This window comes from Pleurodeles waltl, chromosome 1_2 (genome assembly GCF_031143425.1).
Source record: "Pleurodeles waltl isolate 20211129_DDA chromosome 1_2, aPleWal1.hap1.20221129, whole genome shotgun sequence".
Classification (NCBI taxonomy): domain Eukaryota; kingdom Metazoa; phylum Chordata; class Amphibia; order Caudata; family Salamandridae; genus Pleurodeles; species Pleurodeles waltl.
In genome coordinates, this window is record NC_090437.1 from 774,433,824 (window position 1) to 774,461,780 (window position 27,957).

At 47.9% G+C, this 27,957-nt stretch overlaps 1 long non-coding RNA gene across 1 annotated transcript in view; it reads right to left on the reverse strand.

Moving 5' to 3' along the window:
- Positions 1-27,957, reverse strand: part of LOC138295843 (uncharacterized) — a 132,211-nt gene that overhangs the window by 26,601 nt on the left and 77,653 nt on the right. The gene's annotated exons all lie outside the window — the stretch shown is intronic.

Sequence of the window (27,957 nt, forward strand, 5' to 3'; positions counted from 1 at the left end):
GGTGTTAAGTATTTCCTTCAGCACCCCTACGATGGTGCCCTGGGCGGAGCTGATGGTTCTGAGTTCCTCCCTGAACCCCAAACACTGTTCCTCCTGCATGCGCTGGGTCTCCTGAAACTTGGCCAGGACCGTTGCCATCATCTCCTGGGAGTGGTGGTATGCTCCCATGATGGAGGAGAGGGCCTCGTGGAGAGTGGGTTCCCTTGGCCTGTCCGCCCCCTGTCGCACGGCAGCCCTCCCAGTTCCCCTGTGTTCCTGTGCCTCCGTCCCTTGGACCGTGTGCCCACTGCCACTGCCCCCAGGTCCCTGTTGTTGTTGGGGTGGTGGGTTATCCTGGGTTCCTTGTAGTGGTGGACACCCAGCTGATTGACGTGTCCTGGGGACGGAGGTATGGGCCCGCTGGGTGGGTGCTGTGCTGGTGTTACCAGAGGGTGGAAGGTCTGTGGTGGGCTGTGCCTGTGTGAGGGGAACCGACTGTCCTGAGGCCCACGATGGTCCGGGCTGGTCATCTGGAGCCAGTTGGACAGAGCTGCTATCATCACTGTAGGCCCCTTCTGTGGGTGGGGTGGAGATGTCTGGACCCTACTGTCTGGTGACGTTGGGTAGTGGTCCTGCAGGGGTGTAAAAGCATGATTATTGCATCTGTGTGTGTCATGGTGTGCAATGGGTGGGTGACTGTGTACCCCAGTGGTAGCATTCCTGTGTGGGGGCTTGTCTGATGATGGTTGAGGGGGGTGTTATGGGTATGTGCAGAGGGCATGCTTTAGTGATGGGTGTCCATGCTTTGTTGTGTCATGCAGGGCTTGGTGTTGGGATGTGTGGTTTGTGTTATTAGTACATTTGTGAGGCGTTGGAGTAATAGGGGAGGGGGCGAGTGTGGGGGTCTGTGATAGCATGCAGGTAGGTTGGGGATATGATAGTTAAAGGTTTGACTTACCAGAGTCCATTCCTCCACTGACTCCTGCGAGGCCCTCAGGATGCAGAATCGCCAAGACCTGCTCCTCCCATGTTGTTAGTTGTGGGTGAGGAGGTGGGGGTCTGCCGCCAGTCCGCTGTACCGCCAGGTGGTGTCTTGAGACCACGGAACGCACCTTCCCCCGTAGGTCATTCCACCTCTTCCTGATGTCGTCCCTATTTATTGGGTGCTGTCCCACTGCGTTGACCCTGTCGACTATTCTTCACCATAGCTCCATCTTCCTAGCTATGGAGGTGTGCTGCACCTGTGATCCGAATAGCTGTGGCTCTACCCAGACGATTTCCTCCACCATGACCCTGAGCTCCTCCTCCGAGAACCTGGGGTGTCTTTGCTGCGTCATGGGGTGGTGTGGGTGATGTGTGGGGTGGTGTGCGTGGTGATAAGTGTGGTGATATGTAGTGGTGTGTGGTGTTTTGTGCGTGGAAGTTGTGTGGGTGATGGTGTTGAGTGCCTGTGGCTGCTAGTTTGTGGATGGTGGTGTCTCTCTCTGGCCTTCTTTCAGACATTTTTGGTCGTAGGGGTTTTTGGGTGATATGGGTGTGTGTTTTATATTGTATTGAGTGTGTGGGAGTGGTGTGTGTATGTGTATCAGCTGTGTGTATTTGGAATTGTCCAATGTGGCGGTGTTTTGTATGTGTGTGTGTATTTTGAGCGTGGCGGTGTGTACCGCCAATGGAATACCGCGGTTGAAAGACCGCTGCGTGGATTCGTGGGTCGTGATAGCATGGGCGTATTTCTGTTGGCGTGACGGTGGAGGTTTTGTTTTCGCCAGTTTATCACTGAGCTTTGGTGTGGCGGACTTGTGTGGGTGTCTGAATTTTGTCGGATTTCGAGATGTGGGTCGTAATAGTTGTGGCGGAATTCCGCGGCCGCGACGGTGTGTTGGCGGACTTCTGCACGGCGGTAAGCGGCTTTTACCGCCAATGTTGTAATGACCCCCACTGCCTTCTAGTTTCAAAGCCTTGTTAGCACATGTAGATTGCTTCCCCTGTGAAAATGTCTGTTGGCCCTTAGAATGCAAGTCTCACCTACAGGACTGGTGAGAAACAGATGCAGCCCACACCTGTGATCACCTCCATGCACACCACCCATTTAAAAATGCACTGCCCCTGCTGATGCCTGGAACAGCATAGGAGTTGCAATTAAGTCAAATACACCGTTAAGCATTGATACTAATTAAGCCGTGTAACACAGCCACTGGGTTCATTTGTCACCTTCAAAAACACAGGACATACACAGTTTGACATGTCAGCTCTCTAGTTTGTCCTCTAAACAGTCTTAGTCAGACCACTGATTATGTAACTTGTCAAGTAGCTGGATCCTGAATCACCTTGCATTCTGTCAGCCTGATTGGCAACTGTCTGTGCGTCACACTGAAGTATCCCTGTGTCTACATATGTACTGCACTTGCGTTAGCAAACCTCTCATTCATCAGGGGGTATTGGGCATGGGCTTCTTCAATGCATACACAAACACATTGTATAGCATCATTTGCCTTTTAACTGTACCATTTGAGTTACATCTTCTTGGAAAAGCAAAATTCATGGCCCATCCCTTGTCTAGGTTGCATTTATGGATGAATGACAAAGTGTGACAGTGTCCCAGGGCCGTAGACAGGGATTGGGTACGGGGCTTTCAGCACAACCAACAAACTCTGTTAATGTCCATGAAAAATACACAAATGTCAGCACCATGACAGTTCACACACAGAATCACAGTGCTCACAACATAGTGATGGGCTGTGTGTGGTGAATAGCTGCAAGAATAATCAGCACAGAAGCTATGATGTTCCCAGATGCAGTGGGGAGTGCAGAGGCCAACCTGTGTACACATGTTGTAATGACACCTGCCGGAACATTACACCTGCGACATTATCTCACTCAGCACACCAAGGTTGCCCTGTTGACTGTCTCATTACACGTCTTTAGTGACAGGGTGGGACCATCCAAATGTTGGTTCACATGTCCACATCCACTTTACTAACATTGATCAACCAGGGATACTCAGTAGATACAGGAATAGCTTCCACTGACTCACGATGAGTCCTGGACCGAACTGTGACAAATTACACCCCAAACAATATACAGGATCATCATTGGACCACACACATGAACAAGACACCTATGTGCAATTGATCACTGGAAATATGTTGACACGTGCTGTCTTGTATGCTGATCCACCACAGCCACTTGATAGTTGGGGCTCACTTCTATGGCCTCAACTGTGGTGTCATCATACATTTGAGATTCACCCGTGTCTGTCTGTGCAAACAACATGGTACCCACTTCCTCAATGCATGTGTATGACTCACTGTGGGATTCACCAACTAGTGACTAGGAAGCTCTTACCAATACTCTAGGACATAGGATGTAGAAAATGTGGACCATTGACATGAACAAGCGTCTGCCATCCATCTGGTGCATGCAATGTCACATGTGGTGTCTACGTGACCCTAAAACTTGGAAGTCCACTTTACGGGTGTTGTTACATGTATGACTAACTCATGCCCTCGCTCATTTCCACAATGACTTGCATCTAAGGATTGGACACATGGCTGTCACATTCATACAAGCATATGTACAAATATGCTTCATGTGATGCACACACACTTGGTCAACAAATACATTAGTTGCCAAAGCACACACTTTGAGCCAAAGGCATTTAGGTATTGTACATATGTGCGTCACATTGCTATCCTCTCCTTATGCCAAACATGCACAATTTCTGCAACACAGATATGTAGGCCACACTTATGACCAACTATTGTGTCAGCCAACCGTAAAAATACTGTGAAGGGAGTAGCAGATCATGGTCCGCTGCAGTATGATATCACACATGTGAACATACACCATCAACACCATACTGTCTTCAATCAGCCTATCTCTGATGTGTCTCAAATGTAACGTAACCAAAAAACAAGTAAAATTTCCCAAAACCAGTTAATGCACTGTAATATTGACGTCCCTAGCGTTATGCGTAATTTTTTGTCTACCAAAACTGTATTCGCGTCATTTTTTTTTACGCACAGGAGTGAAATTTAGCCCGCATCCAGATATTTTTACAGGCCATGTACTATTATGTGGATGCAGGCTAATTTTCACTTCTGTGCGTCAAAAAAAATTACGCAAATACAGTTTTGGTAAACCAAAAATTACGCATAACGCGAAAAAGGCAGTACTTTTCATACAGGAAGTGATGTAATAGGATATCCTGTTTACAGATCATGTACAGTGGGTGTACTTTCACTTTCACTTTGCAGTTTATGATCCATCTAGACTGTCTGGCTGTGTAGAGAGTGTTGTCCTGAGATTTTGTGCTTTTTTGTCCTGTGTGCTATCTGTATTGTCAATTTGTGAAATAAATATTGTTGCTGTATACTGTACTACTGTGTTTTGTCTACATTTGTCCATTTATCTTGTGTTTTTGTTGTTTGTGGGAGTCTGTTGTGGGTAGAGTTAGTTTGGGGATAGTTGGGCTCTTTTAGTGGTTAGGTTTACTTTTCATCTGTCTTTGTACCCCTACTTTCCCCCTTTTCCCCTTTCTATTTCTTTTACCCCTATTCCCTTTCACTTCCAAGTATGTCTGGTAGGCCACGTCTTGGCAGGATGGGGGAAGAGGAGTTGGGGGGGTTCATCTGGCTTGTGTTGCATTTCTTGCCGCTCATGATCCAGACAGGCGGCAGGGTGATACAGGGGTATCCAACAGAGGCACGCAGAATCCGTGGGGAAAGGTGCGGCATCACCTGCAGCGTGTGTATGCCAGCCAGAGGAGTGACCACCAGCTGAAGCACCGGTGGGCTGACCTCATCACCAGGGAGCAGGATCTCTTGGACCACCTGGGAATCATGATTGGTGGCACTGTTGGTGAGTACGAATCATGTTAATGTGCACGATTAAATGCTCTGTAGTGACGTAAGGGGATTAGTACAATGTCTGCCAGCTAACTTGCTGACTGTGTGTAATCCTGGAGAAATATAAAGGGAAAATTGATGCACTATGGCAAGGATCACAATTGCTAGCTGTCAGGTAGCGCGTGCTCAGCAAACTTACAAGTTACTTTTCCATGAAGGAAATTGGTGCAGCCTTTTTGTCAGAAAAGCAAACAAAATAGGAGCCAATCATGTCTATATAGGGTACTATTGACAGAGAAGTACAGAAGTACCAACAATTAGGCCAACTTTGTCGATGCAATTGCTAGACTGACTTTAGAATCAGTACATGATGCAGAAAATGAGTGCTGCCTTCACGTCAATTGATAATAGCAAAGTGGCTCAGACATATGTCTCATGTGAGTCTGGTGAGTGTGGAAGGAAAGCGTTCACGGAAGTACTATGAATGTGTGGGATTATTGTGTTCCTTGATCTTTTTGGATACATGGCAGATCTGGATTTGAAAACATTGTGAAAAGGTATAAGGTGTCCTCAGCTAACATCTTAGAATGTTTGTTGGAGTTAGTTGTGCTTCATTCCAAATATGGATGGAAGTCCAAGTGTATGCACATGGATTCACATCTCCATGGTTGGTGCAAATCACCATAGCTGGGCCACATCAATTGAATAAACTGTAACAACAGGATGGCTTACAAAAGTCCCTGCTCCTCCCTCATATACATTGGACCTATGTGTCATTAATGTGTCATGGCCACAAGGCATGTTTGACTGGTAATGCAGTCCTCAAGTAACCAGGCTTTGGATGTCTCTCTTGGATGCACATGATGAGACGATTACACTCGATATTTTTTTCTGCTCACCAATTACGGGGCATGTTTGCAACCACATGATAGTTAGGGCCAATGTATGTGTGCAGATATGTGTGTGATAGTCACAGGAGACCCATGCTATGTACAAGTTGGCCGTGATATATCAGATGCAGTACCATCATGTCTGAATGGCTGCCAGTTCCTTATTCAGCCTACACATTGTATATGTTTATGAAACTGTTGCGCTGTGCACAGATTTTGAGCACATTTCTTCCTTCCATACCTTACAGGTGGACCAGCACCCTACACTGTGGGAGAGGTGTCGACTTTTGAGGACCCCGACCACTCCAGTAAGTGTTGATTTGTCTGTTATGTGTTGTGTTTGCTGGTTATGGACTTGTGTGAGTTGGACGCATAACAAGGTGTGATGCGTTGGGCAAGCTTTTCTCTTGTTCCATGAGTGGGAATTCAGTTTCTCACATGTTTTGAGTTGGCCAATGTGTATCCAATGGTATCATGTAGGGATTGTAGGCCATTCCTGTAGGCTCCACTGTGAGTACAGGGGTTAGTCATGTGGATGACACTTGTATCACCAAGAGTCGCACTGGAAGTCAGCTCCGATTTAGTCAGCCTGTCAGACCCACATTCTCTAAGATTGGTACAGCAAATTGCTTTCCAATAGACATCTGCTTCCCTATTTACCTACGTAATTATGAAACAGTAGGTAGAACCTCCTAGCAGCATGTACTTCCACATGTAGTGCTACAAGTATGTGGAACTTGAGTGCAAAGGCCTAGGTGTGCAGGCAATTCATGATCATGGGTGTTCTAGCAACTCTGTGTCTGATGTAAGTCAGGCCTCACTGGAAGTATATGTTGTGTACCAAGTTCTGCATTTCCTGACATGTGTGGCCCTATGAGTGCTCTAGGGTTTGCTGACTCCTAATTGTTGATAGACCTTACCTGTGGTGTGTCTGTAGAGACAAACGTGTGGAGTTTTCTATACACTCCTCGGTGTACATGTTGTTGGCAAATTATAGTTGTTTATCCACCCCCCCTCCCCAAACACGGGCATGGGTTTGTGAATGGGGTACCTAGTACTGATGCTACCAGTATGTTACACATGCATGTGAATAAGTGACGGTTTGGTTGCAAACTAGTATGCACGCTCAGGTTTGGCACTTGGTACTATACTGGCAAGTCCAGTTACAACTTGCAGACCATGTGGCTTTAGTTTTGCTTTCCGTACACTGACATTTGTAGCACAGGTCTTGGCGGAGGATATGCAGCATGATTCTTAGCTGATAGCTGCCAGAACTCAGATTGCAAGTCAAAGCGGGTTGTTACCCATCTTGTAGGTTATGGATGTGCTATGTGTGATGTGATCTTTGTAGTCTGGCCTGCCATGTACTTCCTCAGGGACATTCAATGATCTGTATTGTGATATGAGCTGTTACAAGTACAGTAGATGTATTGTCTGATTAACTTCCTGTGCCATTTCACACAATGCAGTTACTAATGTGGAATAGCTGCATTTGTCTTCACAGCTGCTAACATGACTCCAGACCAGGTCTGTGAATTTCAGCGCCGGGCCATGCGATACCAGCACATCCTGCTGGTGGAGTCGGGGTTCCGGAGGATGGCCCGGCGATATCGCCATGAACGGGCCTCCGGGGCATGGAGAGCCTTCCCACAGGGTGGGCCTACTTTGCCCACCACATCTACCACCAGCACAACCACCAATCCGAGCCAGGTGGCCCCACCCACAGCTGCCACTGTTGGTCCGACATCTGCTGGACTTCCAGGCCCCAGCATTGCCACCGGTGCAGGACAGCCCACTAGGCCTGGCACCACACCCACACAGACCTCCTCCACCGGTACCCAGACTGCCACTGCTCCATCTGTTGACCCTGCAGCCTTCAACCAAATCGACCGTAAGATGGACAAAGTGCTGCGTAAGTTGAGCCACCTGAGCCGGGATGTGCGCCACATTAACCGGCGTGTTAAGTCCATTAAGAGGACCCTCCGGAGGGCCAACCCCTAGACTTTTTGATATGGACATGATTCCCTCCCCTCCCTCCTCTTTCCTTGTTCTTATAGTTAGTGGGCTTAGGGGGCTTAGTGTTAGGTTAGTATAGGCTGTTAGTTTAGTTAGTGTTAGTGGGTGGGGGGTCCTGATTGTTTCTATTTTTACTTATTACATGTGTAGGTGGGTGGGTGGGGGGCTATGTTGGGGTTCTTGTGTGTTTTAAAAACAAAAAATCAACAACAAAAAAAGAATTTACCCAAAAAAAATATATATATATATATTTGTATAGGATAGTATAGTATGTGTTTAGGTTAGTATGTGTTGTCCTCCATGTGTCCCATCTCATAAGGGGGTAGGAGGTAGATGTTTAGAACATTTCGTTACATGTGATAAGTAAGTGTAGCTTAGGTTAGTTAGGGACAGTTGTGGGTAATGAGTAGTCAGGGTAGATTAGGGTAGGTAAGATTTTTCCCTCAGTTTCCTCATCTGTGATTAGCATTTAATAAATATTTGGTTAACTCTTAATAGTATGTGTTGAATGGTACTTGATCGTGGGTTTGGATTCAGTGTACATCAATTTTGTACTATAACATCTGTGTCCTATGCTACAAACAAATATCAACTGAGCTGTATGATTGGCAGCTAGCCCAGAGCTACCTTGCAAAGTGTCGACCCTTCGTTGCAACCACCAATCACAGTTAATATGGATGACAAAGTGTTTCTGTTGATAAGTGTGTTTTCAAAGTCACAAACAGTGCTTCCAGACTTGGTATTGGGGAAACAGTTTTAGGTCTGACTGCAGTGTGATGATCATGCACACCCTTATAAGATGAGTTCTCATTCGCAATCTTGTATTCTTGTCTTCAAGACCCTCATACATCATTTGTGACACAGTTCGGCATGATTACCTATTTGTATGTTAACTCAGACACCTTCATTTATGCAGTTTTTGTAGTGTTTACTTAGATTAGTGTGGCATGTTATTTGTGTTATTTTTGCATGTTGACAACATTTTGCGGCCACTATTTGATGACTTAGTTATCCCCTGAGGAAGCATTCTTCTGTCCAGCACAGCATGATGGTGTATGGTTTTTCACTTCATCAGATTTGTCCCTCAGGATGGGCAGAGTATGATGCAATCATGGGCACTGTGCAGAATTCTCTGACTACATATTATCAGTATGGTTGTATTGACAAGCTACGTAATTTAACAGTAGGCACATTTCAGTTATCTACTGCACAGTTGATATGTCACATTACACAGAGACAGATTTGTTGTGTAAGTGCTATTTATTGAAAAGTGCTGTAGTGCTATCTGTACATTGTCCATGATTGTGAGTCCATTATAGTGACACCTTACATTGTGATCCTACAAAAGGGGTTACGGAAATGCTTTTGACATGCTGGGGTTGATGTTTCAGACAATGCAGAGGGACAGGATTTGCCAATGAGTAGGAGAGAGACAATCACTGGGCTGGGTGACAAGATATACAGTGGTTTGGAGAACAGTGCTTGAGTAAAGTTGTTGCAAGACTGGCAAGTTACAAAGCGCAGGACCTTGGTAAATGTGGGCCATGTGGCAGGGACTAGTGCTTCCGGGTCATTTTCCTTGTGAATGTGATCTGTTCCATGTCTTCTTCTTCTGATGTGTGTGTTGCCTCCTCTGTCCTTGTTGTTGGTTGTGAAGTGGCAACACACACCTCAGTGTTAGAAGACGTGGAGTCAGACATCCCGGTCGCTGCTCCCTATGAAGGTCTTAAGGGCAGTACTGCAGCAAGGAGGGCCTGCTGGTTCTTGAGATAGCAGCCACATCACAATGGTAGGCAGCCAGGTCGGCCCTGAGGGGGTCATGATTGCATTCGTGCATGCAGTGGAAGGTTTGGGGTAAGATGTGTTGTGGCACCTCCCTTACTGCAGGGGTGAATTCCTTGACAGTTTCTTGTAGTCCTTGCAGTATGGATGTTAGGGCTTGCATAGCTGCTGCCTGATCTGCAGATGACATCATGCACGAACGCATCCCCTCAAGGCTGGCTGCCATATTTTGCATCCCCACCCGCACCTCCTAGGCCAGCTCCTGCTGTACTCCAACTACAGTTCTCTCAAAGCTGGTGCCAGTGTCGTCTGAGTCCTCAGCTGTATTGGAGCTGGCAGGTCTTACAATTTGGGTGGTGGGTGGATCCTCTGCAATGGCTGCTTGTTCTGTGCTCCTCCTTGTGACTGAAGGTGGGGTCTGGAGGGTGTCAAGGACCTTTTGGATAGTCTCCTGGGGAATGTTTATCGGCTCGTCATCCATTTCATCAGGGAAATCTGGGACAGGCATATCCGCAGGAGATCCATCTTCCTCTGCAATGAAACAGGGTACAATTAGTGTGTCTGTGTTGTGGCAATTTTGATGTGACGTGCCTGCCTTTTGACGAATTCACTTTGTGATCTTGTTTTGTGTTAATTTCTCCAGTCCATCAGATGGGAATTCTTCCAGGCCTATGGCCCACCTGTATGTCACATGTATGTTATTGAGTTATCAGACTTGTCAGCCTCATCGCCTCTAGGTGTTGGTTTATGCCAAATAGAGATTTGCCACCTTCTTTTCCTACTCAAGCCTCCGTCTACATCCATTCTCATGGTGAGACCTTTCACTGGCTGTGGGTGTACTGATGGCTCTGGCAGCACACTTAACAATCTGGACCTGCCCCAATCTCTGATATTTCACATCCACTTAAATGTAATTAACATGTGGCATATCCTATGCATGGCAATGTTATGATCCGATATGGATGTTGACATTGGTAATGTGTCCTGCTGATGTTGGGGAATGTGTGTTACATTGGATTGCCCTGATAATCGTATCAGTGTCCTATTTCCTCCTCTGACTGTGGAGGTGTATTTCAGTGACCAGTTACATGTGTCCCCCCCCTCAATGCTGTTGTCTGATCAGTATGACATTTGGGATGTTGCATTGTTACCCAGGCACACGATGGACCCAGACATATGCAGCATGGGTGTATCCTTAGTGCTGTGTAGCTCCTATTGTTGTTTACATTGGCTGATGTTTGCGACAACTATGGGCATTGACATTTGAGAGTACTGTGGCCTTTGTTTTGTTTCTGGGGATTGTTGAAGTTGTCATCCTCACCCCCTAATTTAGGTGTGTATGATCCATGGGGAGGTTACTGCCATTGGCTACTTGAGCTGCACACAGAGCAGAGGTGGTAGTGGCAACTGTTGTCACAGTTACATTCCAGTTGTCGGTATGGCTAGAGGTTGTTAAGAGGGCCCTAGTTAATGTAGGGAGTATGGTGGCTGACGTGTGCCGGGATGTCAGTTTGACGTTGTGGCCTTCCCTCCTGGCGTGGCTGTCCCTTTGCTCCATCGTTGGCATGACAGAATGCCCCCATGGGACTGTTGTTGGTGTTGTGTAATGGTGTGCCCCAGGTCTTCTCAGAACGGGCCATGCCCCCATGCCGTGCCCCTTTACCCATGCCACTCCATGTATTAGATGACTTCCATGCATTTAGTGGTCGGTATTCCCCCCCCTGCTCACAGTTGACATTATTGCATTATAATTCCCCATGCGACTTACCCTGCATGTGCCTTGTCTCCTGGTAGTCTGCGCTGTCCTGTCCTTGAATCCCTGTGACGATCTCCCCAGGGATGATGGCTGCGACCATCTCCTCCATGTGGTCCAGGGCCTCCTGGTGTGCTGGACTCCCCCCTCCAGTCTGCAGTGCTGCCTTCCTGTTCCTGGCCATCTTTTCCTTGGTCCTCCGCTTGCAGTCATGCCAGCGTTTCTTGCACTCAATGACAGTTCTGCGTACTTCAGCCACACTGTTAATCTTGTCTACAATTTGTTGCAATATTGCCTCTCTCCTACTGATTGGCAACTTTGATGTGACAAACAGTTGGTGCTGGTGTTCCGTCACCTCTTTAACCAGAATTCCCTGCTCCTCTGCACTAAAGCAACACTTTCTTTTCTTCTTAAAAGTGTCCTGGTTCTTGTGTGGGTCAACCTGGCTGGTTCCTGGTCTGCTGTCATCTTCCTGGGGTCTGTAGTGACATCTGGGATCCATTTTGGCTCTCCTCTGGTGTAATGGTGGTGTTCGCGTTTTTTTTTTATGTTATTGCGTCAAAAAACGGCGCATATCCGGTTTGCAGGGTTGTAAATCGACCCACAGTCATTTCATTCGCTTTAACATTGTTTTGCTTTATGACTTGATGCTGCGGTGTGCGTCAAAAATAATGACTCCCACCTGTGGTTTGCGCCGCCGTGCGTCAAAGTATAAATAAGACGCCCGCACGGCGCACCAAAATAATGTTAGCCGGCGGTTAAAATTTTGACGCAAAACTGCGCCGGCGCAGTTTTGCCTCAAAAAGTATAAATAAGAGCCTTAGTGCTTAGGCATTAGAGGCAGCAGTTGTGCGGGGCATCAAAGGAAATGATCGATTCAATATAGTTTTGAGTACATTATTAAAATCCCCACCCAGTAGCCACAGGGCTCCATTCCATTCTGATAAAACCCCAGAGAGTGAAAGTAAGATAAGCACTTGATCAGTGTTGGGGGCACATATGCTACCTACCAGGATATGGCGACCATCCAATCTGCCTTTGACAAAAACATACTGTTAGAAATGGGGTTTCTGGTTGGCTAGGGTACGCACCTCAGCAAGGCAGAACTTACCCACTCTAGTCAGGGCAAGGGAGTTACACGTCCAAGATAACCCCTCCTCACCCCCTTGGTAGCTTGGCACGAGCAGTCAGGCTTAACCTGAAGGCAATGTGTAAACCGTTTGCACAACACACACAACACATGTGACGCAATATCCCCACCACAAAGGAAACACAACACCAGATTATATGAAAATATACTGTATTGTACACAACATAATTATCAGACCAAACATCACATATCAGTACTATCCTGCTACCTTAGCAGTTGTCAGAACGTTACACATTAGTTACTCTGCAAATTAGCATTAGTCACACATAACACACAGGTTACTCAGTATTCTGCAACATAAGCAGTAGTCAGGAAACATGTTGTCACATTACAGCACTTGTCGTAAGAATATCATAAAATGCCCATAGTAGGAACATTAGAAAACATATTGCAAGTTAGAAAAACATATTAGCATGCATGTCCATAAAAGGAACATTTGCATGCACATATGTAAAAACATCAAACGCAGGTATGTAATATATGAATCAAACAAAAGTCTGTAGAAAGAACTTTGGATTGCAACTATATTGGTCCTTTAAACAGTACCTGGTTGGATGAAGGCACCTCCAGTGCCTAGAAGGTGAATAATGGGGCCCCCGGCGCTCCTATGTGCAAAACGGGGGCCTCCCTTATACTCTGGGGTCAGAGGAGGGCGACATGCGCCTCCTCTCTTTTATAGACAGGCCCCTCCGGGGACCGTGATTACTGGGGGCCCCCCAGGGCCTCAACCGGCCCTCACGAGTGGGGCCAAAGCCAGGAAAAACAACTTAGGGCAGGAGGGGGGCACCATGCACCCCCTCCGGTTTAATGACAGGCCCCTCCCGGGACCCGCGATCTCTGGGGGGCCCCCTGGGCCTCCACTGGCCCTTCCACCAAGAGGGGGGGGGCACAATAATGCCCGTTTTACCTAACAGCAGAAAAGGAGTGTCCTGCTCCTAACGCAGAGGCCAGGGGGAAGGGGGCACTCCCCGCGCCTTCCCCTGGTCCTGCCGTGAAGCCACAAGAAGATCGAACCCCTCCTGGGGCCCGAGCAGACACTCGCCTGCACCCGATGCGGTGCGCAAGTGTTCTTCCAGCTTCCCGGGCTGCTGCAGTGATCTTATTTAAAGTGGCACAATGCAGCAAGGATCCTACGAGCTCCCAAGGCTCCATAAGCGCGCTGCAATCAGCGTTATGGCAGCCGCAACCACGGAGAAGCACCCCTCGTGAAGAAATGGATGCCGGGGTCAGGGGCCACAGCACCCTGCCCCTGGGGAGCAGAATGTTAAGACAAAGTCCTCAGGTGGAGGGCCCAGCTACAGGCCAGCACAAGGGAAAGGCAGCAAGTGACAAGTCCTTCTCAGTGACCAGGCAGGTCACAGGTCAGCACAGCAGCAGCAGTCCATGGCGGTTCCTGGTGAGTCCTTTCAGCCTTTGGAGTCCACTTCCAAGATGATTCCAAGAGTCTCCAAATTGTGGGGAAAATTCCCCTGTACTTATAGTCAGTTCTTACAGTGTTTTACAATGGTAGGGAGAGGAGGTTCCAGCCAGTTACAACTGATTCTGGGAGTGCCCCCTCTCTCCTTTCAGCACAGGCTCCAAACATCAGTGGGAGGTTAACGACCCTATTGTGTGAGGCCAGGGCACAGTCTTTCCAAATGCAGGTGTGCCTCGCCTCTCCCTTCTCTCAGTCCAGGAAGACTATTCAGTATGCAGATGCACCTCTGTGACACCTCCACCCTCCCTGTGTACAGGCTGTCTGAAAAGTATGCACAAAGCCCCAACTGTCACTCTGCCCAGACGTGGATTGGAGTCAAGCTGCAAAACACCAGAGTCATAAGTACAGATAAATGTGCACTTTCTAGAAGTGGCATTTCTGTGATAGTAATAAGAAATACACCCACACCAGTAAGCAGCATTTATTATCACCATCACAACCATACCAAACACGCCTACGCTACCCCATATAAATCAGACAATACCCCTTACACATAAGGCAGGGCATTTCTAATGCAATCCAATGAGAAGGCAGCACTCACAGCAGTGAGACACCAGTTAGGCTGTTTGTCACTACCAGGACAGGCCACGCAACTTGGCACATGTCCTGCCTTTCTACATACAAGGCACCCTGCCCAAAGGGCTAGCTAGGGCGTACCTTAGGGGTGACTTACATGTAGTAAAAGGGGAGTTCTGGGCCTGGCAAGTAAGTTTAGATGCCAGGTCCCTGTGGCAGAAAACTGCGCACACAGGCCCTGCGCTAGCAGGCCTGAGACAGGTTTTGAAAGTCTACTTCAGTGGGTGGCGCAAGCAGAGCTGCAGGCCCACTAGTAGTATTTAATTTACAGGCCCTGGGTATAGAGATACCACTGTACAAGGGACTTATAGGTAAACTAAATATGCCAATTAGGTATAAGCCAATCATACCAACTTTAGATGGGAGAGCACCTGCACTTTAGCACTGGTCAGCAGTGATAAAGTGCTCAGAGTCCTACAGCCAACAGCGAGAGGTCAGAAAAACCAGGAGGAAGGAGGCAAAAAGACTGGGTATGACCCTGCATAAGGCAAAAAGTCCAACACATACTATCCCTCTGGGTCCACAACTGCCTCCTCTGACATAAACTGTGTCCCCAGTTTAACCCACAGTAATGTGCCATGAGTATATGAAGAGAAATCGGTAGCAAAGACTTGTTCCTGCCCGCATTGCTGTAGTTTAATTGCTTTTTGGTGGTAAGTGAGACTATGGTAATAGCGCAATATTAATAGCATGACGTTTAAGGTAAGAGTAAATGGCATAGGGGGTCATTCTGACCCCGGCGGGCGGCGGGAGCCGCCCGCCTGGAGGGAACCGCCAGAAGACCGTACCGCGGTCAAAAGACCGCGGCGGTCATTCTGGGTTTCCCACTGGGCTGGCGGGCGACCGCCAAAAGGCCGCCCGCCAGCCCAGTGGGAAACAGCCCTCCATGAGGATGCCGGCTCCGAATGGAGCCGGCGGAGTGGAGGATGTGCGACGGGTGCAGTGGCACCCGTCACGTATTTCAGTGTCTGCAATGCAGACACTGAAATACAAAGTGGGGCCCTCTTACGGGGGCCCCTGCAGTGCCCATGCCATTGGCATGGGCACTGCAGGGGCCCCCAGGGGCCCCACGCACCCCTCACTGCCATCCTATTTCTGGCGGGTGGAACCGCCAGGAACAGGATGGCGGTGAGGGGGTCGGAATCCCCCATGGCGGCGCAGCAAGCTGCGCCGCCATGTGGGATTCCCAGGGCAGCGGAAAACCGGCGGGAGACCGCCGGTATTCCTGTTCTGACCGTGGCAGAACCGCCGCAGTCAGAATGCCCAAGGGAGCACCGCCAGCCTGTTGGCGGTGCTCCCGCGGTCCCCAGCCCTGGCAGTATTTACGGCCAGGGTCGGAATGACCCCCATAGTGTCATTTGGGGGGTATGAATCCCACAGACATTCCATGTTCCACTTTAATGGGCGCCATTTGATTTAGGGTAAAGAAGATGGTGGCCAGGTCCAAGCAGAAAGAGCACATTTGTACATGCGCACAAAATTGGGAAGATGCTTATTTTTGGGGTGGAAGCGAGTAGGCTGCATGGGATGTGGAACTTGAAACAGTAGAACATGGCAACAAAAACAGCAACAATGAATACCATATGAGCACTGCACCACCAGAGTGCCTACCCAAACCAATCAGTAACTGACAGGATCAATCAAGCTCCGTATGTGAGGGGGGAAACAGAAGCACAAGAAGCATTTTACCCCAATTTACAAGTGATAGTAAGTACCAGTAGAGTACACTTAGTAGGCATGGTAGAAGCTATCTGTGTCAATATTGCCAGCCAGTCAAGAAAGGCAAGGCACGTCACCACAAAGGGATAGTCCAAGAATCACCTGTGGAATGGAGAGAGCAAAAATTAGACATGTAAAACTTAAACATGGAAATGCATGAAGTAACAGAAGGTAAAATAGGGCAGGGGGGTGATCAAATAATTTTGTCTGCTGTCTGAGGAGTCACATCCGGAGGGACCCCCAAATCCATGTGAGAGGGCCAAGTCGCAATGGATCTCTCTTCGCTGGAAGAAAGGAGCAGATCTTCTTTAGGGCATGAGTGTTGCGCCCCCTTAGTGAGGGCAGTGGCATGTTGTAGTGACGAAGGCATTCTGTGATGATTGTTCTATGCCAGGGATAGACTTTGGGACCTATGGTCAGTTTGATCCAGGGCGGTGTTGGCGCCAGTGGCTACCGGCCTGTGTCTGGCTCAATAGGGCATCAGAGTGTGGTGATTTCAAAGTATGAGGGTCAAAAGTCTCTAGCCAGTGCCAGGCACTATTGGTCAGTCACAAAAAGTGTGTGGTGTTGTTGACAACCACCCACAGATGTGCTGGAAAGAGTAACAAATACTTCAAGTCCAGATCGCAAAGGTGCTATTTCAGCGAGAGGTAGGAATTTTGTAGCCTCTGGACCTCAATGTTATAAACAGGGAAGAATTAATTTGCATTGAATTTTAGTGCAACTTGTGCACTACACCATAATTATTATTTTTTAAATGTAGGGCCTGATTTAAGAGGCCCTAGCACCACCTTAGCACCGCCATAGCGCTATTTGTTTACGCTGAGGCGACGCTACAGTGGCTTTTTACACATGCCATATTTACAAAGTGGCAAATGCATTGTGCCACTTTCTGAACCCTTGCACTACATTATGCCTGCACCATTTTGTTAAGCAGTTTTAATGCCTGTTCAAATGGTCCCCTATGTACTCTGCTTTGTACTCTTGACGATACTCCTGCAGAGTACATCAAAAGCATCAGCAAACTTGATGCTATCGCACCCTAGCCTGTACCATGAAGTATTGTATTTTAAATACGGAGCACAGGTGGTGGCAGTAGGGGGGGTGCAATGGAGTACAAGGAAAGTGGCGCTGCATGTGGCCCGAAAAACACAATCCTTGTCAGGCTAAACCACAGAAGTCACTACATATACCTATGCTTAACACTTTGGTAGCTTGACATAAAACTTAGAGGTAATGTGTACAGTTAGTGTACAGTAGTTATGCAGTCCTCAGGGAGTAGTAAGTTGAAAAGACAACAAACAGAAACCACAGAGCAATTTAGAAGAATAGAGGATAGTTTAATATATAAAACAACATCAAATAAAATTACAGAAATCCAATCAGGAGAAACAGAGTTATTAGAGTTTGAAGTGCATGTTTAAAAAGTCGAATTCTGATATTTTCTTGGAGTTCTCTGTTAAGGCAATCTGCCAGGCCCTCATGTCAGATAAAAGGTACTGGGAAACTTTGTGGCTCCCAAAAATAGAATGAGCTCATCACCTCTAGGGATAGGATGAGTGTCAGTCTTGGTGACTGAACTGAGGTCCCAGTAATCCACACAGAACATCAGTTCTGGAGTGGTGCAATGTGGGACAGGATGTGTACCAACACCTCTGGACTTGACCAGGAACAACACGAGGGCTTAAAATCCAGCATTTTGGACACCTTATCTGTAATAATGGCTCTCAACTTGTCAGCCTGCCTGAATATTGTGTTTTTGATAACCATGCTGTCCCTTGTGTCTATGATGTGGTACACTAATCAGTGAGCCCTGGGGTAGGTGATAAAACAGGGGTGAACTGCTCCAAAAAGTGGTGATAGTCTGTGAGTTGCTCGGGGGTAAGGGTAGGTAAGAGAACAACTCCTTCCACTGACCCATCTTGTTCCTTCGAATGCAGGAGGTTTTGGAGGGGCTCGCTCCTCTTCTCTTCACTTCCATCTGTCACCAGAAGCATGATTACTTCTGACCTCTCAATGTGAGGCCTGAAGCAGTTCACATGTTGGACCAGGTGGGGGACCTCCCCTTTATGCTCCTTGCCCTCATAAGGCCCTGTCCACTAGTTCTTTAAGGCGTAGGGCTCTGCAGTCTCCATCACCCACATGTTTTGTTCAGGCTGATACTCCATCAGAGTGGTCTTTAGGTCATATCAGTGTTTCTTCACCTCGTGGCAGACCTCCAACTTCACAGTAGCTTCCTTCCAGATGCTCTTCATCAGAAACTGGTCACATAATTCACCCATGACTGGTTAGAAGGTTTGTGACTGTCCTTGTACCTTAAGTGGTATTTATCTCAGGAAAAAACAATCTTGGTGATAAGGCTGCCTTCATGGGGTTATATGTCATCTGGTCAGCCACCTTTAGGGAAAGCAGGACATCCCTCCCTAAAACTGGAATGGGCTTTCAAAGACCAGCCCCCAATCCTCCGTTAGGACCCTATGCACATGCAGGGCTACCTCACATGATGCAAACTACTTCTAAATATCATCCCCACCACATATCTAGGCCACAGACATTTGGGAATGTGGAACCTTTTACCTCCTCTATACACCTATGTGTTGCAGCCACCATCTTCACTGGATTCTGTGATCTTTGTTGCCTCTAAGTTCGGCTCGTTCTGACTTACCTCATGAGGTAGGCCTTTTTATTCTCAAAGCCAATCTTCCCTCCCTCATGGCCATCTTTCTTTCCTCCATGGCCATCGTTTTCTACTCAGCAGCTAGTTTCAATTTGGGTAGCTGCAGATTCAGCTCCTTCTCAGCCCTCCTGTCTTACAATCCTACAGGGATCAGATTGAATGAGAACACACTGGTCCCTGCTCTGAATCCAGCAGAGGACCTCACTCATGTGATCCCTCACATCACCTTTGGCTTATGGCCAGGAGCCTCTCTCTGTCTCCTACTCTATTTCATCTTTGTCTTCCACATCATCATCATCATCCTCTTCCTGCTCATGGGATGTATACTGCAGACTGTGGGCCGCCTCCCAAGCTCTGAGGGCTATCTGGTACTCCACTTTCTTTGAGTAGTTAGTCAACTGTAGCCCCATCTCCCAATACAATCTTTTCAGCCACACTATTGTAGTCAATGCTGCTGAGATCTCATTTCATTTATGCAGAAAAAAATATCAAATGCGCACAGATGAGACAGGAATAACATTTGGAAAATGGTTAAAAATTTTCAATCAAAAATCAAGGATTTAAAAAAAAAAATGATTTTGATGTCAGGTTTCACACACTGGTGGCGCGGTACAAACACAAGTACTGAATCCCACTGCTGAACACTAACGTAAGAAATTGTGTTGGTAGTTGAGAGGGATGAGAGACCTACCCAAAAAATAAACGCAATCCTTGTAAGGGTAATCCACAAAATTCACTACATAAACCTCTGCTTCACCTTCTGGTACCGTGGCACAAAAGCAGCCAGGCTTAAATTAGAGGCAATGAGTAAAGAGCTTATGTAGCACTCAAACAGTAATAAGGTGAAACACACAGCACATGAGCAATCCCTAACCAATTTAGAACAAAGAGGATGTTTTCATAAATAAAATGACACCATAACAACAAAAACCCAATCAGTAGAACTGAAGTCAATATATTTAAAATTTTAAAGTAAAAAAATAGCACCAAAAGGTGTGAAGCACCAACTACAGGCAAATGGTCTCACCGGACCAGGACAAAGTCGCACATTCCAACCCACCACGATGGAGCAACGGTTAGGTATAGGACCAGGTGCGGCCTGCTGGGAGTTGTACCTTTAATCTTGGTTCCGTGGCTGCGTGGTGCAGAGACACAAGGCTTTGTGCCGGGTACTTCAAGTTATCAATCAGGAGATTCGAATTGCTGTGATGCAAGCTTATTCCTTCATCGTTCTGCATTGGATTTGGTGAATCTGAATTCAAGAGCTGCAAAGTCCTGCAATGTGAGGCCCAGCATCAGTCTGTCCCCTGTTGCATTTGATCCAGTGAAAACTTCAGTTGCACTGGAAGGAGTACACACTGGCTTCAGCCAAGGGTCCAGGATCTTGAGGACAGAACTTGAGGTTCGGGACTCACTTCCACGTAGGCCTACAGACGGGATCAGGGAAGGTCTGGTTGGGTCTAGTCAGGAGAGGCCTCTGGAAGCTTGTTTTGTCCCTGTAGCTCTAAATAGGAGGTCAGCTAACTGACCCTTGAGTCATCTCTGGAAATCCTGGGTTAAGACCGACAGGCCCAGTCTTCCTTCTTCAGACATCCACTGCCACTGCCACATCACAGCCCACCTGAGAAACCTACACTGGCTCCCCATGAACAAGTGAATCATGTTCAAACTCCTCACCAACTCTCACAAGGCACTGCATAACACCAGACCAGAATACCTCAACAGACGGCTCTCCTTATACACCCCGACCCGACAGTTCGCTCTGCCAACCTTGCCCTCGCCACCATCCCACGCATCTGCAGCACAACCACTGGCACAGATCGTTCTCCCACCTTGCTGCCAAGACGCGGAACACTCTTGTCACCCACCTGCATCAGACTAAGGAACTACTTACCTTCAAGAGACATCTGAAGACATGGCTGTTCGAGCAGTAGCAGCCCTTTCCCCCCAGCGCCTTGAGACCCTCATGGGTGAGTAGCTCGCTTTACAAACTATCTGATTGATTGATACTTTAGGACTGGTTTATAGGTATTTTTTAACAATTTGTTTTAGCATTTTCAAGAAAGAAACGAACATGACACACAGTACAATTCCATATGAAGCAATGTGCAGGATAAAAAAATGAGTAAGACAGTTGAAACACAACCTCACTCAATTAGTACATTGAACAAGAAACCCCCCCATATCTACACAGACAATCTAAAAGAGAGGGAAAAGAGAAAGAAGGAAAAAAGAAAAGAGGAAAAGCAAAGGAAGAAGGCCTTATCATCAAGATAGAAGTTCTGTTCCTGATGATACTCCTACAAGGTCAAAGGTAGACATGATGTGTATATCCGATGCTCGTAATGTTCTGGACATTGTCATAAGGAACCCTCCAGCCCATTGTCGGTGCTTTATGTGGGTAGAGAAGGGGTGCCACATAATATCACATTTAGCTACTTGATCACAGATGAAAGCAGTCAATTTTTCCATAGCATAAAGAGACCAAACCTTTCTCCACCACATGGTTAAGTAGGGAAGCAGTGGCTGTTTCCACATTTGGGCTACGCTCAACTGCATCACTGGACCACTAATAGCAGGCAAGAAAATAGGTGACCCTGTGGGTTAACATGGGGAAAAGTCTATCCACCCCAAGTCACTCAAGAGGATAGTGAGTGGATATAATGGCAGTGGAGCATTCGTAATGGTCTGTATTATATGCTGAATGTATGGGTCAGTGGGAAGGACCACCATGTATGTAAAAATGTGCCTCGTTCCCCACTCCCCTTCCAGTACAAATCTGAACCACTGAACATCTTGACAAGACTGACAGGTCTGAGGTACCAACGGGTCAATATTTTGTAAGCGTTCTCTTTGTAGAAATGCCACTTGCCTCTCATGTGTCATCAGAAATCTCAGTAGCCAGTTCTCTTACCCATTGTGATACATAGGCATGTTTTTAGGTGGGTCAGCTGTAGTAGATATTGATATAACCACAATATGCCTCTACGGTGGATGTTCGTGAGACAGAAAGATTCGAAAGGTGTATTGTTGTGCCAAAGAGCTAAGATCGCTGGGTTCCTGCCTGCCCAATGAATCACTTGACTCAACATATAAGTATCTCATTGAATCAGGGAAAATTTTGTAACTAGGTCTCCAGGTGATCTTAAGTCTCCATCATCATAGAAGTCTCACAAGATAGGAGAGTGTCCCTGGACTCAGACGAAGGAGCCAGGATTGGTCTTGCCCAGTGGAATGTCAAGGTTATATGTCAGGGAGGTGAACTGAAAGGGCTAAATTGGCAATGTCGTGCGCTGTCGCACCTCCCCTCAGTAGGCTAAGAATGTACATGTCAGAGGCAGTGGTCGGGGATCTCCCATCTCAGATGACATTGGAAGCCATAGCAGCCCTGATAGTGGAGAGGGGGTAAATTGCTTACTCCACTTGGACCCAGGGTTTACCACCAGGGTCATGGTTCCAGTCGAGAGAGGGGCAAAGCTGTGCGGCTAAGATGTATTTTGTGACATCAGGAAATTCCAGGCCACCATCTGATACTGGTCTGCTCAGGGTTGCTCTTGCCACTCTCAGGGATGTACCCCTCCCACATGAAGGCAAGCATTTTGGCGTGGATGTGTATGCAGGTCAGTGGAGGGATGGCCAGTGGAAGGGTCATGAGGACACACAAGATAATTTTCAAGCTATTGAGTCTGCCCAACCAAGAAATCTCTAGCTCCCCCCAGGAATAAATGTCCTGCCTTTGAAAACAGAGGTGACGAGGGGGGGGGGTGTTACAGGAGTATAAATCTTTCGCATGCAGCGGTAGCTGAATCCACAGGTATTTAATGGCTGATATCTCCCATTGAAAATCACCTCTCTGAACGGTATCCCTAAGGCTGTTGTGAGGGTCCATAACACCCATGCCCCGCAACTCGGAAAAGTTGATGTTAAAACACGATTCCTGGGAGAAGGAATCCAACTCCTCTATCAGTGCTGGGATGTAGTATCAGAGTCCATAATGAAACAGGATGTCATCGGCAAAAAGAGCCAACTTGTGTTTTCTGGCATTGACCATTCCACCCCTGATAGCTGGGTTAGACTGAATTTTAGCTACTAATGGTTTAATCATGAAGGTGAATACTATAAGGGCTAAGGAACATCCCAGTTGGGTGTCCGGTGTAACCCCAATTGGTAGGAAGAAGGAGCCATTCATTTTGAGTTTGGCAGTGGGTTTACGAATGTGAAAGCTTTCATCTTAGACCCTAGATGGATCTTATCTAGAACCCTAGAGAGATAGTTCCAGTCAACTCTATTGAACAGCTTCTCGGCATCGAGAGAGAGAAGGGCCCTAGGTTGTTTCCACCATTCAGCCACCCCCATAAGAGCCACTGCCAGCTGTGTGTTGTTGTTTGCCTGCTGGTTGCAAAAGAAGCCAAATTAGGTTAGAGTGATTAGGGAAGCCCAAATTTGGTGTAGGCGGTCCAAAAGGATAGAAGCAAACAGTTTAATATTGCAGTTCAGAAGTGCTATAGGTGTATAGAAGCAGCATTGTGTAGCAGGCTTGCCTGGCTTGAGGAGGGTGATATGAGACTCCAGCATGTTATCTGCAACCACTCCAGAGATCAAGAAAGAATTACACACCGTCACCAGGGGCTCTATCAGGAGGGAGGCATAGGCTTTGTAAAAAGTGGCTTTGCATGAGGGGAGGTTGCTGATCGCTGCTCAGACCTCTTCTGGGGTGATATCATCCTTGAGGAGGCGCAACTCCTCTGTTCTGTCTGGAGGGGTTTAGGGGTACAGGTAGTCATCCTGCTTCTGATCATCAAATTTATGGGCCCGGTAGAGAGTAGAACAGTAGCTTTGGAAGACTTTGAGTATCTTGTCTGTCTTCCATTGAGGCGACCCTCATCTTCTGCTATCTCCCTAATGTGATTGCATGTAGAGAAGACGTGCAGTTTGTTTGCTAGGAGCCTGTCTGCCTCGCCTCCTTTTTCATAGTATGTTTGATCAATGTATATCAGCTTCTTGACTACTGCTCTCATTAGGAGAGTTCAAGCTCACCTCTGAGTTGGCATAAGTCTCTCAGGGTCTAAGGGGAGCCCCCTATCCTTGTGTCTCTCTTCTACCTGCAGTATTTCTGTCTCCAGTTCTTGTTGTCAGAGTTTATTTGCTTATTCAAATGTTGCTGTGTGGGAAATAAGCTCTCCCAAGAAGACTGTTTTTGCAGCATCCCACAGGGTCACTGGTGACACTTCAATCAATCAAACAATCAAATAATTTCTTAAGCGCACTCCTCACCCTGTAGGGTCTCAAGGTGCTGGGAGGGGGGGTTGACGGTTACTGCTCAAAAAGCCATGTTTTAAGGTGCTTTCTGAAGGTTAGGGGGCCCTAGGTCTTGCGTAGGTTAGTGGGGAGGGAGTTCCACGTCTTGGCAGCGAGGTGGGAGAAGGATCTGCCGCCGGAGGATGCAGGGGACTGTAGCGAGGGTGAGGGCGGTGGAGCGGAGCTGTCGAGTTGGTATGTGGAAGTTTACTCGTTTGTTGAGGGAGGCCAGTCCAGTGTTGAGGAGGGCTTTGTGAGCGTGGACAAGGACTTTGAAAATGATCCTTTTGTTGATGGGCGCCAGTGCAGGGATCTGAGGTGGGTGGATATGTGTTCGTGGCGAGGGAGGTTGAGGATGAGACTTGTGCTGCGTTTTGAATTTGCAGGAGTTTTCTTTGAAGCTTGGCAGTGGTCCCTGCATAGTCCAGTCTGCTGTTGATGAGGACGTGGGTGACTGTTCTTCTTGTTTCTAACGGAATCCATTAGAAAGTCTTGTGTAGCATGCGAAGGGTGTTGAAGCAGGAGGATGCTATGGCGTTGATTTGCTGTGTAAAGGAGAGAGATGAGTCTAGAACGATGCCAAGGTTGCGTACATGGGTGGTGGGTCTTGGGGGTGGTTCGAGGCTGGTGGGCCACCAGGAGTCGTTCCATGCTGTCTTGTTGGAGCCGAAGATGATGATGTCTGTTTTGTTTGAGTTTAATTTGAGGTGGCTTGCTGTCATCCATTTGGTGACATCGAGGAGTCCGGCGTGCAGGTTAATCTTGGCGGTAGCTGCATTCCTGGTGAGGGAGATGATGAGCTGGGTGTCGTCTCCGTATGAGATGATGGTGATGCCGTGGGGGCGGAGGATGTTGGTGAGAGGAGCCATGTAGATGTTGGAGAGGTGTAGACCGGAAAGGAGGGAGGCAAACTCTTTGGGTTCTTTCGGCGAGGAAGGAGGTGAGCCAGTCCAGGGCCTTGTGACGAATTCTGGCGTCAAAAAGGCATGCATGGAAGGATTGGTGGCATACCATGTCGAAAGCTGCAGAGAGGTCTAGGAGGATGAGAACGATGGTCTCGCCCTTGTCCACTCTGGTCCTGATGTCGTCTGTGCAGGCAATGAGGGCGGTCTCAGTGCTGTGGTTCTTGCGGAATCCAGACTGTGAGGCATTGAGTATGTTGTTTTCTTCTAAGAAGCAAGACAGTTGAGTGTTTATTATCTTCTCAGCGACCTTTGCGGGGAAGGGGAGAAGGGAAATGGGGCGGTAGTTTGGGAGGTCTTCCGGGTCTGCTTTGGGTTTTATGAGAAGAGCGTTGATTTCGGCGTGCTTCCAAACATCTGGGAAGGTTGCGGTGTCGAGGGAACTGTTGAGGACGGCACGGAGCTGGGGAGCGATGATTTGGTTAGCCTTGTTGAAAATGTGGTGGGGGCAAGGGTCTGTTGGGGAGCCTGAGTGGATGGAGTTCATGGTTTTGCCGATTTCTTCGTCGTTGGTGGGGGTCCAGGTGTGTAGTTGGTTGGTGCGGGAGGGTGTTATGGTGTTGGTTGTGTCGGTGGTGGTGATGGTGGGTGCTGCTGCTGTGAAGCTGTTGTGTATGTCTGCGATTTTGTGGTGAAAGTAGTTGGAGAGGGAGTTGCAGAGATTTTGGGAGTGTGGAGGGTCGATGGTGCTGGATTTGGGTTCGTGAGTTCTTTGACGATGGCAAAGAGTTCCTTGCTGTTGTGTGTGTTGTTGTCTATGCGTTCTTTCTAGAAGGACAGTTTGGTGGTCTGGATGAGTTGGTGGTGTTTGCGCATGACTGTTTTGAGGGCGGAGAAGTTGCTCATTGAGGGCTCTTGGCACCAGGCTTTCTCAATTTTTCGTCATTCTCGTTTGGAGGCCTGGAGTTCTGTGGTGAACCAGGGGGCGGTCTTGATGGTGCGGGTGTTGCTGTTTGTTTTCAAAGGGGTGAGGGAGTCTGCACAGGTTGCTAGGCATTGTGTGAGGTTGTGGGCGGCGGTGTTGGGATCGTTGGTGATGGGAGGTGGAGCTTGTGTGAGGTTGGCGATCAGGTGTTCTTTGGAGATCTTGTTCCATATGCAGTAGCGTGCAGTGTGTTGTTGGTGGTGGGTGGGGGTTTTCATGAAGGAGAAATAGACGCAGTGGTGGTCAGTCCAGTGGAGTTCGGTGGTGTGAGTGAAGGTGATGTGGCTGATGGAGGTAAAAATGGCATCTAGCGTGTGTCCCGCTGAGTGAGTGGGTGTGGTGACTAGTTGCTTGAGGCCGAGGTTCATGAAGTTGTCCAGCAGGGCTGTGGAGTTGCAGTCGTGGGTGCTTTCCAGGTGAAAGTTGAGGTCACCAAGGAGTATGTAGTCTGGGGAGGTGAGGGCGTGGGAGCTGCTGGTGTCTGCGATGGAGTCGCAGAATAGGGGGCAGGGTCCTGGTGGTCTGTAGATGAGGGTTCCTCTAAGGGTGGTGTTGGCGTTGATGTGTATTTGAAAGTGTAGGTGTTCTGCATTGTCTAGGGTATAGTTGGTGTTGGTGGAAATTTTGATGGTCTTTTTGTGTATTATGGCAATACCTTCTCCTGGTTTGTTTATGCGGCCTCTATGGGTGATTTTGCAACCTTCTGGGACAGCTATGGCGATGTCGGGTTCTGATGCGAGGTTCATCCATGTTTCAGTGAGGATGGCGATGTCAGGAGAATATGTTGTGAGCAGGTCCCAAAGCTCGATGGCGTGCTTGTGGACGGAGCGGGTGTTAAGGAGGATGCAGTTAAGGTGGTTGTGGGGTTTGGTGTTATTGCGGTGCTTGTTGGTGTTGCTGGTGTTAGTGCGAGTGCAGGAAATATGTCATCAGTGGCATGTGAATGGTCCATGTGTGTGTTTGGGTTTGGCCTGGGTGCAGGTGGGGTGCTGGCCTGGGTTTAGGGCATGGAGTTCTGTGGAGGAGTAGTGGGGCTTCCTCAGTGTAATTTTCAGGAAAAAAGAGATCCATAGCTCTTTTAATGCGGTCATGTAGGACCAGGTCTTTGAACCCTACTTTCTTGTGGATCCATGACCTGGGAAATGGGTGCTGTGGGGGCCACAGGGCTCAACATCAACCAGACTGGGGCATGACTCAAAATGGCACTTACATCAATTTTGGTATCGAGAAGGCTAGGCAACAAGGACTAGGAGACTAAGAAGTAGTTGAATAGGGAATATGTCTTGTGGACATTGAATTAGAACATATAGGCCCTCATTATGACATTGGCGGTAAGTACCGCTTACCGCCATGCTGACTGCCACCGACATACCGCCACCGCAGCAGATTAACACTACCCTTATTATGACACATACATAGCAATCTGTCACCATAAAGACACACAAACAAGTCTGCCAGCCCAAATGTCAGTAATAAACTGGCGGTAGCAAAACCCACACTGTTACGCCAACAGAACTACACCCATGACATTATGACCCACGAATCACTGTGGTGGACACTCAATGGCGGTAAACCATTGGCGCTACATACCGCTGCGCTCAAAATACACACACACATACAAAACAACACTACAGTGGACAATTCAAATAACACAACCTGACACCCATACACATACCACACTCACACACCCACACCACTATAAAACACACGCCCACATTTCCAACAACCCTTATGACTACAAACAAGTGCCACAAGAGAGATAGCAAGACCACAGACAAGACCACAGCCACACACCACCATCAACTATCCACCATCCACACACCTTGCTTCACACACCCCAACACATCACCCCATACACCCTCACCCACACCACTCACACTACACCCATGGCACCACAACGACACCA